General features: G+C 46.1%; 1 protein-coding gene across 7 annotated transcripts in view; it reads left to right on the top strand.

The window, feature by feature from the left end:
* Positions 1-18,317, top strand: part of Nipped-A (Transcription-associated protein Nipped-A) — a 331,196-nt gene that overhangs the window by 83,875 nt on the left and 229,004 nt on the right. The gene's annotated exons all lie outside the window — the stretch shown is intronic.

Genomic DNA, 18,317 nt, shown 5'->3' with positions numbered 1-18,317 from the left:
CATTTAGAATTAAGGGTGAATGATGAGGTAATAGAACTTCATATGATATAATTTTATATGGTTGCTTTCTGTGGGGAGTCCCATCGACTTCCTGAAGCTAGCTTACTGATAATGGGCCACACTACTTGGAGTCATCAGTCAGTAGAGTTCTCTTGCTGATGTTCATAAGTTTCAAGCAGCGAGGCTTTGCATCACCGGTTTTCGGTCCTACAACACTCTAGGTTGTGTGCCTGGTTGGAGATGCCCCATTTGAGTTTTAGCGACCTGGATTTGGAGGTGTTGGTCAATTCAACCTTGGTACCATCTACCCCTTCTTTTCCTTCCCAAGTTGGTCTGGTTCACCCTCCCCTCCCCCATTGCATTAGGCTCCCAAATGTCTGAGGGTTTCGGAGTCAGGCCTGATTTTAACTCAGGAGCCGGTCGGCCGAGCGGACAGCACGCGGGACTTGTGATCCTGTGGTCCTGGGTTCGATCCCAGGTGCCGGCGAGAAACAATGGGCAGAGTTTCTTTCACCCTATGCCCCTGTTACCTAGCAGTAAATAGGTACCTGGGTGTTAGTCAGCTGTCACGGGCTGCTTCCTGGGGGTGGAGGCCTGGTCGAGGACCGGGCCGCGGGGACACTAAAAAGCCCCGAAATCATCTCAAGATAACCTCAAGATAGGACAAGGCTTGGGTGGTTCTGGGGGCTGCCCCTTGAAATGCAAGTGCAGAGGTAGTTGAGCTTCTCTTTTCCGCCGGGCTTCAGGGTCTTCTCAGCACACCCTTCTTTGAAGCCTTCCCCCTGTGCTCTGCTTTTTCTTCTCAGGTGGTGGACGTGGATATGGGCTCTGCCCCGGGGCCTTTGTCGATGGTTCCCAAGGCTCCGGGAGGGGGGGGGGGGGGTCTGAGTGGAGATCTTGAAATCCATTTGACCCTGTTTGGGCTCAGGGTTTGGGTTTGACCCTGCCCAGGGGCTACTTCTACATGTAGGGGGGGGGGGGGTTTGTATTCCCCCTTCCTTCTATGAGTTTGAGTAGGGTGGGGCTCCCTCCAGGGTTCGTTTCTGGGTGCCTCTGGGTTTGTCAGATTCGTCTTTCCAAAGATTTTCTTACGCTCGTATTTTTCCTGCTGTCTCTGCTGAGGTTCGGGAGGCTCTCGGTGTGTAATTTCTGCAAGACCCAGTTTACTCCTCGGTGATGGATCCAGTTTCTTTTGAGTTCAGTTCTCCTTTTTCTCTTATTGGGCGCGTTATGAGGTTCCGCAGTCTTCCTGGCTGGCAGACTGTCCACTTGGGGCATGGCACAGCTGTCATGCCTGCATGCTTGAATGGTGGGAGGTGTCCTAGGTGTTGCAGGTATTTTGGGGGGCTCTTTGAAATTTCTTAATGAGTGTACTCACCTAGTTGTGCTTGCGGGGGTTGAGCTCTGGCTCTTTGGTCCCGCCTCTCAACTGTCAATCAACAGGTGTACAGGTTCCTGAGCCTATTGGGCTCTATCATATCTATACTTGAAACTGTGTATGGAGTCAGCCTCCACCACATCACTTCCTAATGCATTCCATTTGTCAACCACTCTGACACTAAAAAAGTTCTTTCTAATATCTCTGTGGCTCATTTGGGCACTCAGTTTCCACCTGTGTCCCCTAGTGCGTGTGCCCCTTGTGTTAAACAGCCTGTCTTTATCAACCCTGTCAATTCCCTTGAGGATCTTGAATGTGGTGATCATGTCCCCCCTAACTCTTCTGTCTTCCAACGAAGTGAGGTTTAATTCCCGTAGTCTCCTCGTAGCTCATACCTCTCAGCTCGGGTACTAGTCTGGTGGCAAACCTTTGAACCTTTTCCATTTTAGTCTTATGCTTGACTAGATATGGACTCCATGCTGGTGCCGCATACTCCAGGATTGGTCTGACATATGTGGTATATAATGTTCTGAAAGATTCCTTACACAAGTTTCTAAAGGCCGTTCTTATGTTAGCCAACCTGGCATATGCTGCTGCTGTTATCCTCTTGATGTGAGCATCAGGGGACAGGTCTGGCGTGATATCAACCCCCAGGTCTTTCTCTCTCTCGGACTCTTGAAGTATTTCATCTCCCAAGTGATACCTTGTATCTGGTCTCCTTCTTCCTACCCCTATCTTCATTACATTACATTTGTTTGGATTAAACTCTAACAGCCATTTGTTCGACCATTCCTGCAGCTTGTCCAGGTCTTCTTGAAGCCTCAAGCTGTCCTCCTCTGTCTTAATCCTTCTCATAATTTTGGCGTCGTCAGCAAACATTGAGAGGAATGAGTCTATACCCTCTGGCAGATCATTTACGTATATCAGAAACAGGATAGGTCCAAGTACAGAGCCCTGTGGGACTCCACTGGTGACTTCACGCCAGTCTGAGGTCTCACCCCTCACTGTAACTCTCTGCTTCCTATTGTTTAGGTACTCCCTTATCCACTGGAGCGCCCTACCAGTTACTCCTGCCTGTTTCTCTAGCTTATGCATCAACCTTTTATGGGGTACTGTGTCAAAGGCTTTCCGACAGTCCAAAAAAATGCAGTCCGCCCACCCTTCTCTTTCTTGTTTAATCTTTGTCACCTGATCGTAGAATTCTATCAATCCTGTAAGGCAAGATTTACCCTCCCTGAACCCGTGTTGATGGGTTGTCACGAAGTCTCTTCTCTCCAGATGTGTTACTAGGTTTTTTCTCACAATCTTCTCCATCACCTTGCATGGTATACAAGTTAAGGACACTGGCCTGTAGTTCAGTGCCTCTTGTCTGTCACCCTTTTTGTATATTGGTACTACATTAGCAGTCTTCCATATTTCTGGTAGGTCCCCCGTTTCCAGTGACCTACTATACACTATGGAGAGTGGTAGGCAAAGTGCTCCTGCACACTCTTTCAATACCCATGGCGAGATTCCATCCGGCCCAACAGCTTTTCTCACATCCAGCTCCAATAGGTGCTTCTTGACCTCATCTCTTGTAATTTCGAACCTATCCAAGGTCACCTGGTTTGCTGCCACCTCTTCTAGCGCCGCGACATCTCCCTGTTCTATTGTAAAGACCTCCTGGAACCTTTTGTTGAGTTCTTCACACACCTCTTTGTCATTCTCTGTGTACCTGTCCTCGCCCACCCTAAGTTTCATCACCTGTTCCTTCACTGTTGTCTTCCTCCTGATGTGACTGTGTAGTAGCTTGGGTTCGGTCTTGGCTTTATTAGCTATATCATTTTCATACCTTTTCTCAGCTGCTCTTCTCACACTGACATACTCGTTCTTGGTTCTCTGGTATCTCTCTCTACTTTCTGGTGTTCTGTTATTATGGAAGTTCCTCCATGCCCTTTTGTTTTGCTCCTTTGCTTTCATACATTCCTTATTAAACCACGGATTCTTCCTTTGCTTCTCTGTTTTTTCCTGTTGGGCTGGGACAAACCTGCTTACAGCTTCCTGACATTTTTGGGTGACATAGTCCATCATGTCTTGTACGGACTTTGTTCCGAGTTCTGTGTCCCAATGTATATCCCATAGGAATTTATTCATTTCCTCATAATTTCCCTTTCGGTACGCCAGCCCTTTGGTTCCCAGTTCTTTTTTGGGGGTGATAATTCCAAGCTCAACCAGGTACTCAGAGCTCAATACACTGTGATCACTCATTCCCAAGGGGGCTTCCAACTTAACTTCCCTTATATCCGACTCATTTAGGGTAAATATCAGATCAAGCAAGGCTGGTTCATCCCCTCCTCTCATTCTTGTCGGTCCCTTGACGTGTTGACTTAGAAAGTTTCTTGTTGCCACATCCAGCAGCTTAGCTCTCCATGTGTCTGGGCCTCCATGTGGGTCTCTGTTCCCCCAATCTATCTTCCCATGGTTGAAGTCTCCCATGATTAGAAGTCTGGATCCATTCCTGCTAGCCACAGAAGCTGCTCTCTCTATTATATTGATGGTGGCCAAGTTGTTTCTATCATATTCTTGTCTGGGTCTTCTGTCATTTGGTGGGGGGTTATATATGACTACTATTATAATTTTCTGTCCTCCAGTTGCTATGGTGCCTGAAATGTAGTCACTGAAACCTTCACAGTTCTGAATTACCATCTCTTCGAAACTCCAACCTTCTCTTAGTAGCAGAGCTACCCCACCTCCTCCTCTCCCTTCTCTCTCGAGATCGCTCTTTCAGCTGCCTTGATGGCTGATGATTTTCGGACTTGTGGTCACTTGGCCCCCTGTCTTGCGATTCTTTAATCTTCTGGAGCTGTCTTCAGATTGGCTTTTGGACGACATGGGGGTCGCTGGGTGGAGGTCCATCTGCCGGGTTCTTTGTCTCACCTGCTTTGGCATTCCTGCTGAAGCTGTTTGTAAAAGGAGGCTGTTTTCATGTTTTTCACCTCCCGTCTTGCATGTCGGCAATCTGTGCTGGCTCTCTTTGGATTCAGCTCTCTTTTTTTCAGCTTCACCGGTTTGTCCTTTGCTGTTTGTCCCTTAACCCTTAAGCTGCTAAGGGGTCCTGAGGAGATTTACACCCCTGTGTGCAAGAAAAAAAATTCTAAATAATTATTTCGTCTTCTAAAAATGTTAATTTGTGTTCCCTGAGCACGAGAGAAATAAAAAAAAATCGTAGGTGACATATTTTGGCCGCAATAGGCCGAGGAAGTCTGGCAAAATGTGAGCGTTGACAGAGCGGTCAGCGTCACCCGAGCTGACAGGTGGAAGTTCCCACAAAGATATTATTACCTAATTATTTTAATGTCTCTGATTGATTTTTTCTTAGATTTTTTTTGCAGTAATATTATTCAATAGTGTGTAGTGTGGTAGATTTATATAATAAAAGGGGTGAATCATCGCCATACTCAAAAGTATGGTGTGCATATTAGTGATTCAATTATTATGTTCATAAAACAATAAACAAATAGTTTTGCTGTTATTACACTCTATACACAGGTTATATATAATTATCTGCATGTTTTGTTCACCATAACAAACCACTAAGTTGGTATTATGAGTCAAAAGCAATGAGAAGTGACTGCCACACACCAGGCAAGCTCTCGTTGCCAGTCCCTCAACAACGCCTCACTCGCCCACTTTCTCCTCCCACCATACTGTTTTTTTTTTATTTTATTTACTACATACAGACGTTATATATAAGTATCTACATGTTTTGTTCAACACAACTGTACAACTAAGCCGATATAGTTAGTTCAGGCACTAAGAGACGTCGCTACACACAGTCAGCTGGCGGCTGCCTCCCTCACTCATTCAAGGTCACATGCACTAAAATTTCTCCCCCAAGAATACTGTTTGCAGTGTTATTACACTATATACACACATTATATACTGTATAAGTATCTACATGTTGTATGCATCGTAACTGTACACATAAGCTTGTAGGGTGCCCAGAGTGCATAGTGACCACCCTCTACACAGCTAGACAAGTCATGCAGATGACGCCACCTCCGTCACCCAAATGGCCAAATGGCTCCTCCCAACATAAATATAAGTATCTACATTTGTGTTCACCATAGAGATCCACTGAGCTGGTATGGTGAATGCAGACAATAACAGGTGGCCACACAGTCAGTAAACGATGCTATCTCCCTCCGTCCCTCAGCATTACTCCTCCCTCAGTGCTAATTATCACAACAATCCTGCTATTATCACAATCCTGGTCATTTGTATCACAGTCAGGGGTCATCTGTAATACTGTCATCGCTAAATAATAGCAGTTACATATTTATTTTGACATTTTTAGGCGATGCTGTGGTCACAAGCTGAACAGCAAAGCTGTTAGCTCATGCTGCGTGCACCAGCCTTGGTTGCTCCCACAGTACTGTGGCTCTCACACCGGAGAATATTGCCCACGATTTTCTTTTAAACATGGCGTCTGTTTACAAGAGCCCTGAGGAAGCTAATGTGAACTCCGTGTAGCCGAGGGCCATTTGAATCGTGCCTGGCACCCTATGGCGTATTTATATGCCATGCGCACTGTGGGCCATGTTACTCATGACATATATATATACGCCATGCACAGTTTAAGGGTTAAGCCGCTAACTGTTAAATAGCCAACATCCCCAGGGCACTCAAGAAAAACATTTTCTGAAAAAACTATTTTTTCTTATACATTGTTACTTAGCCTTCAGGAAGCACAAAAATCCAAATAAAAGAGTCTCTAGCTCTTGTGGTTTAGCTGTAGTGGCCTGGAGAAGTTGCATGTTTTTAGTTGAGGTGCCGCTTAGGAATAACTTTGTTGATTTATTTTCATTGTTTCTCTATTTATTTATTTAGTTTTTTCATGCTAACAGGTTGTATTTGTGTGTCAAAGTTACTGTCTATTATGTAAAACTTTGAAAATATATGTATGTATGGATATGCAAGTATAGATATACAGACACCCACATACTTATTAATAATAATAATAATATAATAATTTTATTTAGGTAAGGTACATACATAAAGAGATTTTACAAAGTTTGTTGGCTTTATAGATAGAGCTAGTACATACAATGCCTAAAGCCACTATTACGCAAAGCGTTTCGGGCAGAAATGCATATTCATAATAATACATGTATATATATATATTATAAGCCTAAATTTAAAATAATGCATATAGCACACATTTTGCCTTAAATATATATACATGGTAATCACTCATTTGCTGTTGCTAAAAGTTTAGTGTCTCCTCTATGGCTGCCCTAAACATTCAGACACTGGATGGTGATGTTGCCATGCAATGGTCATCATTTTCTTACTAAGGCCTTAGAAGGGAAGTGAGGGACTCGGTTTTTTTTTCAAGATGTGGGATGGTTACTGGTGGTCTGAGGAAGCAGATGTGAGCTCTATGTATGTACAGGACTATTTTAACTATTTTAAATATTCAAATCATATATAAATATATGTGATTTGCACCGGTTTGTGACAGTTACTCCCATCATATATGTATGTATTGCACTGTTTAAGGGTTAAGGAGGACAATGTGGTTCAATTTTTTTCAGCTGCTTCAGCCAGTTGCTGTCCCATTTCTGACTTATTGCGTGTCCAGTGGGGGTCTGTTCCAGCCCTCCTGGAAGCGTTGGGTCAGAGCTCAAGCTGCATTGGATTGGGGGTAGGCCTGTGGTGCCAGCAGCTCAGTCTGAGGTGATCCGTCTTCGTCTTGTCGGCATGATGCTCGCTTTGTATGAAAGTCTGGCTCTCGGGGTTCGCATGGGCCCTTTCACGGGTCGCCCTCTTGACAGGTGATGGGGGAAGGCTTGCTCTATTTTCCCCACACCTGGTCCCACGATGTGTGGGCTTTTCGGGTTGTCTTTTGCAGCCTCCAGTGGCATTGGGCGGCCCATCCTCCTTTCAACGAGTTGCGTCTCTTGGGGCATGCCTCTTCTCCTTCCATCTGGTACGTCATCTTGGAGTGGGTTTACTTGGGCGGGGTCAAAGCGACCTCATCTCTTTGGTGAGTTCTCGCCTATTTTCGGTTCCGAAACATGACCTGCGCGGATTTCTGGTGCATTCTGGACTTTTCTCATCTGAACCGGTTGATTCCGTGCACCTTCTTTCAGATGACTACATTGTCCCAGGTCTGTCTTGTTCTCAAGCTGGCTGCTTGGATGATTTCTCTGGACATCAAAGAAGCATATTGTTACATCCCTATTCATCCGTGGTACAGGGATTGATTGGGTTTTCTGGTAGGGCAACAGGCTTACCGCTTCTATTGTCTTATTTTTAGGCTTAATTTGGCACCTCACATCTTTACACACCTGACACGGGTCATGGGGGGCCCGTCTTTGTCTGCTAGGTCTTCAGGTTTTGTCCTACCTCAATCACTGGTTGGTGTGGGATCCCAGCTGGTCTGCTGGTCTGCTAACCAGGGATCTGGCTCTTTACCAGCTCGTTGGGTTCAGGTTCGTGGTGAACTGGAGGAAATCCCAGTTGGTTCGGTCCCAGATTCGGACTTGGCGAAGTCTTGTTTGGGATTCTTGAACTACGTCCCTTTCAAACCCCTTCCTGCTATCTTATTCCGACTGCAGTCCTGCTGTTTCTTGCCTCTTGGGTAAACATAGGTTGCTTGGTGGTTGCTCGAGCATCTGTGCGGGAGCCTGAAATTTGCCCTGATGGTTTATCCGCAGGACACAGTTTGGCTCAGGAGGCTGTTCTGGTATCTTCGGGGCAACCCCTTTCGCCGCTCTTGTAATTGCTGGGGTCGCTCCCGGTGTCCTTGCGCTGGGGTACAGGGATCACCGGCTTCCTCTTCGGGTTTTTCAGGGTTTGGTGCCATGGCGCCTTCCTCCTCCATCACTCGATGTCTACACAAACACCTCATCTGTTGGTTTGGGCTTTGTGACCAGCACTCACTACTCTGGCCTGGGAAGTTACTGGCTGTCCATGTGTCGGGCTCACAGCATGGTGTGGGAGTTTAACATAGAGCTGTACATACATAGAGCTCACATCTGCTTCCTCAGATCACCAGTAACCATCCCCCATCTTGAAAAAAAAATCCTGAGTCCGTCACTTTCCTTCTAGAGCCTTAGTATGAAAATGATGACCATTGCTTGGCAACATCACCGTCCAGTGTCTGAATGTTTAGAGCAGCCGTAGAGGAGACACTAAACTTTTAGCAACAGCAAATGAGTGGTTACTATTTATATATTTTAAACAAAATGTGTGCTATATGCATTTTTAAAATTTAGGCTTATATATATATATATATATATATATATATATATATATATATATATATATATATATATATATATATATATATATATATATATTGTGACGGTAACGCGTTGGTGTTCGGCTGTTTAAGGCTAGGGGTATGGCCTCGTCACATAGTTATAAAAAAAAATAGAAAAAACTGGAACTTCGTCTGTGGTAAGGTAAGGAGAAGACACACAAAACACAAGTAAACTTTAACAATGAAATTTTAATTACGTTAATTAAATCAAAACATGAATAAAATGCACAAACAAATTCTTATAATAAAATCAATCAAAATAATAAGAATAATTAGATGACACAATGAAAAGTTACGTTAAGGCAAAATAACAAGAAGTGCAATACAAGTAAATGGGAGGTGCTGGAATATTGGCTTAAGCTACCACTTCCCTCAGTACACGCTAGCGTCTAGCCGGGAGGAGTGGTAACAACGAGAGCACTGAACATTCTGAGGTAGGAGGTTGGGGCGACCCCAGACATCAAGTAGTATGGGGGGGCGAGTGCAGGTGCAGCCAGACCGGCGACCAATCAGCGGAGCCGGTAGCGATCAACATGTAGTTTGGTGGTTTGAGTCCGAACAGGTGGCTGGCTGCATATGTTTTGCTCACCCTGGCAAGCCTTGCTGGTGTTGTTGTTGTTGTTGGACATGTCTTCCATAGTCGTTTTATATAATTTCAACGACGTGTTTGTGGAGGGAAGAGCAGGCTCAATCTCTTGAAGGAGATTATTGTCACAACTCTCCCCCGAAGCCTGCGGTTCTGGAAGAAGTACGTCGTTATGTGGTGGAGTAATGGATGGAGTCGCTTCTACTTCATAAACTCTGGAGAGGGCATCGGCTATGGTGTTGTCAGAACCCTTGATATAGCGGATCTCCAGGTTGAAGTCTTGTAAATACAGAGCCCATCGTAGAAGACGCTGGTTGGTGAATTGGGCTTGATGTAGGAAGCGGAGAGGGTTGTGGTCTGAGAAGATGGTGGTAGACCTGGCGCCTTGTAGGTACGGAGCGAAGTGTTGGAGGTTCAGGACGATGGATAGTAGCTCCTTTTCAATAGTGCTGTAGTTCCTCTGGTGTGGTTTCAGTTTGTAGCTGTAGTAGCTGACAGGTAGAACCTCCTCGCCTCGTTGTTGCATCAGGACACCACCAACGCCGGTACCACTGGCGTCGACATGAAGGACGAAAGGCTTGGTGATATCTGGAGAGGCGAGAATGGGGTTAGAACAGAGGAGGAAGGAGCACGATTATTATCCTGAAAGCATTTGGGAAGATCATTAAGGATTTCGGAATTAGAAAGCGCTGACTCCTTTTCAGTGCTTTCGGGAGGAGAAGCTGGGAAGGTCTCACTGTGGATGTAGGGTTCTGTGAATGTGGAATAGTTAGTCAAGACAGTGGGAGGAGTACCATTATATTGCTTCAGGAGGTTGACGTGGCACAGCTGGGTCTTCCGCCGCCTATCTGGAGTCTCTATGACGTAAGTGTTGTTGCTTCTGCACTCTTTGACGCAGTAGGGTCCTGAAAATCGGTTTTGTAAATGTGAACCTGGGATAGGGAAATAGGCAAGGACGAAGTCTCCCGGCTTGAATTTTCTTACTTTGCTGGTCTGGTCGTAATGAGTCTTCATTCTCACCTGGGCTTTCAATAGATTATCATGGGCAAAGCGGTGGACTCTCTCTAGAATGTGTTGAAGGTTTTGAAGAAACTGGGGCACATTCTGATGCTCACTGAAGGTGGCATCTCTGAGAGAGTCTTTGAAAGCCTTAAGGGGAGTACGGCACTTACGGCCGTAGAGCATCTCATAAGGAGATACTCCTAGGGACTCATTGGGGAGACTTCTGAAAATACACATTATTAGGTCAATCTGCTTATCCCAATCCTTTGAGGTTTCACTACAAAACTTTTTCAAGAGTGCTTTGATGGTCTGATGACTACGTTCAAGAGAACCCTGTGAAGCAGGATGATAGGGGCTGGACAATACCTGTTTGATGTTGAACTCCTCCAGTGTCCTTTTGAAGAGATCACTGGTGAAGTTGGTGCCACAGTCACTTTGAATCTCCCTGGGAAATCCGTATTGAGTGAAGATCTTCAATAGATGTTTTATAACCGTAGCAGCCGTGATGTTCTTCACTGGAACTGCTATGGGAAATCTGGTGGTAGGACACAGGATGGTTAGGATGTAGGCGTTACCTGAACTGGTCCGAGGTAAAGGACCAACACAGTCTATTATGAGTCTGTGGAAAGGTTCCGCAGGCACCTGTATGGGAATCAGTGGTGCTCTGGGAATGGAGACGTTCGGTTTGCCTGCCATCTGACATGTATGACACTGTTTTACGTACTGTTTGACGTTATTTACCATACCTGGCCAGTAGTAGTCTTGACGAATCCCATGGTAAGTCTTGTTGAAGCCGTAGTGGGAGAATGCTCCGTGGGCCAGGTGTAGAATAGTGGGCCGCAGGCTGGTGGGAATCACAAGTTGTTCGATGTTGGCCCAATCGTCCTCCTCCTTCAGTTTACTGGGTCTATATCTGCGGTAGAGCAAGTCGTTCTCTAGGAAGAACCCAGGAATACTGTCGGGTTGAGTCTCAGCCTGGAAAAACAATGGTGTTAAAGTAAGATCTTCCCTCTGCAACTTACGGAACTCCAACTTGGTCAGATGCGGGGGGAGTTTCTGAGGGTCTTGAGGGACAGCGGTAGCAGTAGAGTCAGCTGGCTGTGGACGTGCGGCTTGTGCACGGGTGGTCACGAGAACCGGAGGAGAAACTTCATCACTCTCTTGAACCTCTGCTGGAACATACTCAAGAATAGGGTTTATTGGCACAGAGTTACACACCTGGGGTTTGTCCATGACGATCAGGTTGGTCGGTTGCAGGTCTTCTGCCAAGTCGTTGCCTAGGAGAAGTTGCACTCCAGGCATGGGAAAAGGCTTTTCCCTGACGGCGACTTGGACTTCCCCGTTCACGTAGGGACAATCCAGGTGGACTCTGGCGAGAGGGTATGGAGTGGTAGCAGTGAGGTCAGTGATGAAGACTGTTTCCCCGGTGTAGACTATGTTGGGCACAGCCGACTTCAAGATGATCGATTGTAGAGCCGCTGTGTCCCTCAAGATCTTCAATTTGAAACGTCCCTCCGGATTTGAACCGTTGGCAGAGACAGTTCCAGTATACAGGTGGTTACTGAAAAGAGAAAGATCATTAACATCAACACCAACATTCATCACAGGCTTACCGGACTTAGGAGGAGTTGGTTTGGGTCGTTGTTGGTCAGTGGTTCCCTTGTATTGAGACTTACCACACTTGTCTATGGTATGTCCATAGAGTCTACAATACTTGCAGTACAGTTGTGAACCAGCTTGATCGGGGCTCACCTTCTCGTAACTGTACCACGACTTCTTACTGGAGGATGGTTCGGGTGTCAGCCGGTGGATGAGGCTGTAAGTGTCAGCCGACTTAGCACACTTCAGGTAGTCGGTTTCTTCTTTATCTGCTAAGTAGAGGCGGACAGGAGGTGGCACACGTCTCAAGAATTCTTCAACAAGCATCAGGTTGACGAGTTCTGTAAAAGTAGAGACATGTGCTGCTTCCAGCCATTTCATGAAATACCTCCGTTTCGTGTTAGCAAACTCAAGGAAGGTAGTGGTACTTGCCTTCAGGTGGTCACGGAATTTCCTTCTATAACTTTCTGTGGAAAGTAGGTAGGCGTCCAACACTGCTTGTTTCAGAGTGTAGTAGTCATTCTCAGACGCCAAAGTACTGAGTGTGACTGCAGCTCTACCTGTAAGATGGACTCTGAGAAGTGTGGCCCATTGGTCGACAGGCCAACTGAGTTGATTAGCAAGGGTTTCAAAGGTGGTGAAAAACACATCAACTTCTGCTTCTACAAAGGATGGCATTAACTTACTTGCATGTGATATATTAAAACTGACGGGAAGATTGGCAGTAGCTTGCTGGCGTTGAGTGAAGTGTGAAGTTTCCAAGGCGATTTCGCGTTGACGACACTCTAGAGCCAGAGTCGCTTGTTGCTTGTCATGTTCGCGTTGTATTTCCAACTCGCGTTGTTTTGTTTCAAGCTGTACTCTCTCACGTTCATGGAGCAAGGCGACCTCACGTTCGTGGAGGGCGAGTCCACGTTCGTGTTCTTCTCTCCTCAAAGCAGCTTCGCGTTCTCTGAGGGTGATTTCTCGTTCTTGTTCTTCCCTCCTCAAAGCAGCTTCGCGTTCTTGTTCTTCCCTCCGTATGGCAGCTGCTTCTCTTTGCTGCTCACGTTCAATCTTGGCCAGCTCTAGTTTAAGTTTCATCGTTGCCAAGTCAGTTTTCTCTGCAATATAGTAAGTTTCATGAGTTTCAGAGTCTATCTTACCTTGCTCTAAATAGTAATCCAGCAACAGGTTGTGTAGGTCATTTTTGTTGGCTTGGTAGGGAACTTCTAGTTGATACTCATGTGCAAGAGTTTGTAATTCAGTCCTCTTGGCACGACTTAAAGTCCCTATTTCACCTGCTGGATTTGCACGGAAAGTTTGGAGACGAAACATGGTGAAATTAGCAAATAAAGGTACACGAATATTCAATAGTGAAATGTCAGAAACAGGACAACGTGGCAACTGGTACCTATCCTGTGTGATCTTTAACAATTAACGTTAAGTGAAAGATATTAAATGATTAAATTAAATCAAGGGCGCAGGAAATCTTGTACCCGGAACTCATGTAAGAGAATAAGGGCAAGAAAATCCTACTAACAAATGAAACAAAGTTTCGAAAACAAATGAAACAGTTAAATGCTTCAAAAGTAAAATTGGTAGTCCAAGGATGTAGGCATACCTTGCCAAGTCTCTATAGGACATAAAGCAAGTTTTTCCTACTGACTTTAATATGATACTTACAGAATTAGCGAACTTTTGTGCTCTGAAAAAATAAGCTAATTCCCTACCGTTGTATGTATCATCATCTCTGACTGACGTGTAGGGGTGCGAGGTGTCAACTTGTGACGAGAACTGCTGCTGAGGTCCCAATTCAGCAACTAAAGTTCGAGCTAGAGGAACTATGGCCCTCTTTGTCCTCCTACAGTCAGATTGCAGAAGATTGGGTACTCTTGACCCGGGGCAGACCACAGTACCAGGGTACCAATATGATGATCTGTCAGAATGAGAAATATTCAAGGGACATAGATGGTAAATACGAGTAATAACAAGGAGGGAGAGATGACCAATTAAGAGTATGACTGAGGCCTACAGTCACCACGTAATCCAAAGTTGTCTCACCTTCACTATATGTTACTCTCGTAATGCACAATACACCGCACCTTATAAAAAATGAATTGAATATGAAAAATAGTAAAGCTACGTTAACAAAGTTAAATACGCTTACCATAAATTACCACTTGGCACCAGTACCTGAGTGAAGCTCCTAGGACAGGCCCCCATATAACTTGTGACGGTAACGCGTTGGTGTTCGGCTGTTTAAGGCTAGGGGTATGGCCTCGTCACATAGTTATAAAAAAAAATAGAAAAAACTGGAACTTCGTCTGTGGTAAGGTAAGGAGAAGACACACAAAACACAAGTAAACTTTAACAATGAAATTTTAATTACGTTAATTAAATCAAAACATGAATAAAATGCACAAACAAATTCTTATAATAAAATCAATCAAAATAATAAGAATAATTAGATGACACAATGAAAAGTTACGTTAAGGCAAAATAACAAGAAGTGCAATACAAGTAAATGGGAGGTGCTGGAATATTGGCTTAAGCTACCACTTCCCTCAGTACACGCTAGCGTCTAGCCGGGAGGAGTGGTAACAACGAGAGCACTGAACATTCTGAGGTAGGAGGTTGGGGCGACCCCAGACATCAAGTAGTATGGGGGGGCGAGTGCAGGTGCAGCCAGACCGGCGACCAATCAGCGGAGCCGGTAGCGATCAACATGTAGTTTGGTGGTTTGAGTCCGAACAGGTGGCTGGCTGCATATGTTTTGCTCACCCTGGCAAGCCTTGCTGGTGTTGTTGTTGTTGTTGGACATGTCTTCCATAGTCGTTTTATATAATTTCAACGACGTGTTTGTGGAGGGAAGAGCAGGCTCAATCTCTTGAAGGAGATTATTGTCACAATATATATACATACATACATACATACATACATACATATACATATACATATACACATACATACATACATACATACATACATACATACATACATACATACACATGTATTATTATGAATAAGTATGTGGGTGTCTGTATATCTATACTTGTATATCCATACATACATATATTTTCAAAGTTTTACATAATAGACAGTAACTTTGACACATAAATACAACCTGTTAGCATGAAAAACTAAATAAATAAATTAAGAAACAAAATAAATCAACAAAGTTATTCCTAAGCGGCACCTCAACTAAAAATATGCAACTTCTCCAGGCCACTACAGCTAAACCACAAGAGCTAAAGACTTTTATTTGGATTTTTGTGCTTCCTGAAGACTAATTAACAATGTCATAAGAAAAAAAAATTCATAATTTTTTTTCTTGAGTGCCCTAGAGATGTTGGCTATTTAACAGTTAGCGGTTTAAGGATTAAGGCAGTGTGGCAGGCCCTGCGGAGGGTTCGGATTCTTCAGAGATCGATCATCCGGCAGCATTCATACCGCTTCCCTATGGTTCACTGTCTCAACTGGGGAGGAGTCTCTTGGGTCCTTGCCTCTCTGAAGCTAGTCGTTTCGGGTAGTTCTTCTGCTGAGTTCTCGGAGTTTAGCTCTCCGCGCCATTCTCATTCAGGGAGTGTCCAATATCCTGGCAGACAGTCTGTTTCACTTCATTCCTCTTTCCACGAAGTGTACGGTTGACGCTGCTCCTTCCTTTGGCTGTGCTGGACGTACGGGTGCCCAGAGGTGGACCTCTTTGCGTTGGTGTGAGCTCGGCATCTTTCTCATTACTTGGCACCGTTCCCAACAGCAAGGGCTTTGCGGTGGATGTTTTTCAGCAGGACTGGTCGCGGTGGACGTTCCTGTACCATATCCCCCCCCCCCCCCCTTCCCCTAGTCCAGCTGTTGTTCCAGGTTCTGGCTTGGCTGGAATCCAACAGGGGAAGAGTGGTTCTCCTGGCCCCATGGTGGCCCACCTATCTTTAGTTTTAGGAGCTGCTTGCTCGGTTTTCTAACCCGGGTGTTTTTCTGCAGCTCCAAATCTTTCAGTTGGTCGTACAGGTGAGGTACCTCACTGGTTCGACCTTCTCCTCTGCATACACGTCTGATCTTTCTGACTCATGTGTATTGCCATTTGTATTACTCAGTGACAGTATGAGGTTTCTTGGCAGGATTTCTGCGATTTTCTTTCTCTTCGGTATCCGTTAAGGTTGTTTTGTCTTTTCTCTCTTTACTTATTCTGGATCGGCATCTCATTCTGAATACTGTCGCTTCTTATCGTGTGTTATTGGCGGAGCTGCTCCAGCTTGCATTCGGGGTGGGTATTTCTTCCGCTCCATTCCGCAAGCTTTCTTGAGCATTTTTTCATCTCAGACCTGCTGATGGGCTGCCTGAGCCTGCTTATTCTTTGGACTGGATTCTTTCATTTCTTCACCTCGGTTTGTGGTAGCCCCCTTCAATTCATGATTTTTTGGGAAAGCCTTGTTCTTGTTAACCTTGGCCTCTGAGGATCAGGTTGGGGAGCTTGAAGCTCTTCTCCAATGCCAGGGATCTTGTTCTTTTGATCCTGGGGGTCTATTTGCTCGTTTGCAGCCAGCTCCTTCTTTTCTGGCGAAGAATGAGATGGCAGGCTTCTGGAGGGGTCCTGTGGTTGTCGATGCTTGGTTGGTTCGGTTTGTGCATCATGCATTGTGTCTGGTGGTGGCTTTACTCTGCTACCTGGGGGTCACTGGTTCTGTGACGATAGATACACTGTGGGTGGATCCGGTTACCCTGGTTCCCTGTTCCAGGGCTTGCGTGTCACAGGTTGTCTGCAGTGACATTAAGTTTAGCCAGCCTGCGGTCTACCCTCATGTCCATGATGTGAGAAAGTTGGCCGCTCTCTCGGCTGTGTTTGAGACTATGTCTTGGGACAATATTCGGGCACGGATGTTTCAGAGGTCTAACAGGGTCCTGACCGCCAGGTATCTAGTGAAAGTTCTGGGACTGCTGCAGCCTTTTGCTGCTTTGGGGCATCTGTTGCGGCTGAATTTCTCCTTTTTTTCGGATTGATACTTGCAGTGCTGCTGCCTCCCTTAAAACTCCCTGTTTTTCTGGGGGGAGCCCCTACAGCTCCCCGGAGCTATCCATGGCTGATATGGATACCCTAACTATTTTGCATCAGTCGATGTGGGTGGAGTTCTAGGCCTACCGGGGACCACGAGCCAGAACCTGGCCCCCTCAGACAGGCATGGGGAGCAATGGCCCATAGAAATGCACATGTGATTTGGAGCATTCTATATCTGCCATCGACCGGGACAGGCACCCAGAAAGGTAAGCGCCACAAAACAAACCCATATTCTGGTTAATAACAAAATTCAACAAACGAGTGGACAGAACTCCCCCAGGAAAACGAACTAACAAGCATGACGTCATGCGAGCCACGCCGCATGTCTGCGCAGCTCCCCCCTCCCCGGGAGGGGGAAGCGGGAGCCCCAGACCCCCGCGCCGGCGATCCCCGCCCCAGTTCCTCGGCTGATGGGATAATGCACGGTCGTGTGGCTCCAGCTCCAGTCTTGTTTCAGTGCTGTGACTTGTTTGCAGTGCTGCTCTTACGGTGGTCGTGTGAGCTGGGAGTAGTATTCTCAGGTACTCGGGCTGCATGTGCTTAGGGTCACCTTCCCTGAGTGCCCTTTAAGTACTGCCCTTGGGGCTTGGGGTTGCCTTCCACAAGTCACCTTGGGTCTACCTCTGTTGGCTTTTCGCTGCTTGGCGTTTGGCCGTCCCGAGGGTTTGGGGGTTTCACTCCCTTGTTTACCTTGGGGTAAGTGGTAGTTATCGCACTGGTGGGGCACAGGGTACTGCGTAGCTAGTTTTCACCTATGACAGCGGCCGGCTCTGTTCCCTCTGGGTACGTTGTCCACTTGTGTGGTTTTTTCTTTTATATTTGTTTTTGCCTGGTAGGGGGGTCTGCCTTGTGTTTCCCCCCTTATATTAGGTTCGTTTGTGTGGTGGCACCCCCTGCTTTGCCTTCGTGAGTGGACACGTCCCATGGGTTCAGCTTTAGCAGTTCCTCTCCAGCATGGGCGCACTGGCCGCCTCCGGCGGATACAGACTCGAAAGCTTGCGTCATGGCCCCTCAGGGCCTATGTTCTGCAGGTGAGTTGGTGCGGTTTTGGCGTCTCCTTCGTCCTGACGCTGTTTTTGTTTTTGGGAGTAGGAATGGGTGTACATACGTACTTGAGAACGTGGACCGTATCACCCGAGGTGCCTACTGTAGGGCCATTAGCCCATACTGGGCAGCTCTTGTTCTCTCCACCTGATTCCTTCCTCGGTTCACGGGTGTCTGCGGGCGGCCTTTTGTCCCTTCCGAGGCGGTTCCTGCCTGTACTCCTCCTGCCCCTCTCCTATGCTTGTCTAACCTTACTTGAGTTCGGGGCACCGCCTCCACCTTGTTCCGCAGTGCAACGGTGGGGGTGCCTGTTTGGTAGTACGTTTTCCTGTGTCGGAGGTTTTGTGTTCGCCTCCTTGTGCTT

The sequence above is a fragment of the Procambarus clarkii genome, chromosome 55, assembly GCF_040958095.1.
Source record: "Procambarus clarkii isolate CNS0578487 chromosome 55, FALCON_Pclarkii_2.0, whole genome shotgun sequence".
Lineage (NCBI taxonomy): Eukaryota > Metazoa > Arthropoda > Malacostraca > Decapoda > Cambaridae > Procambarus > Procambarus clarkii.
This window is presented reverse-complemented; position numbering and strand designations above follow the sequence as displayed.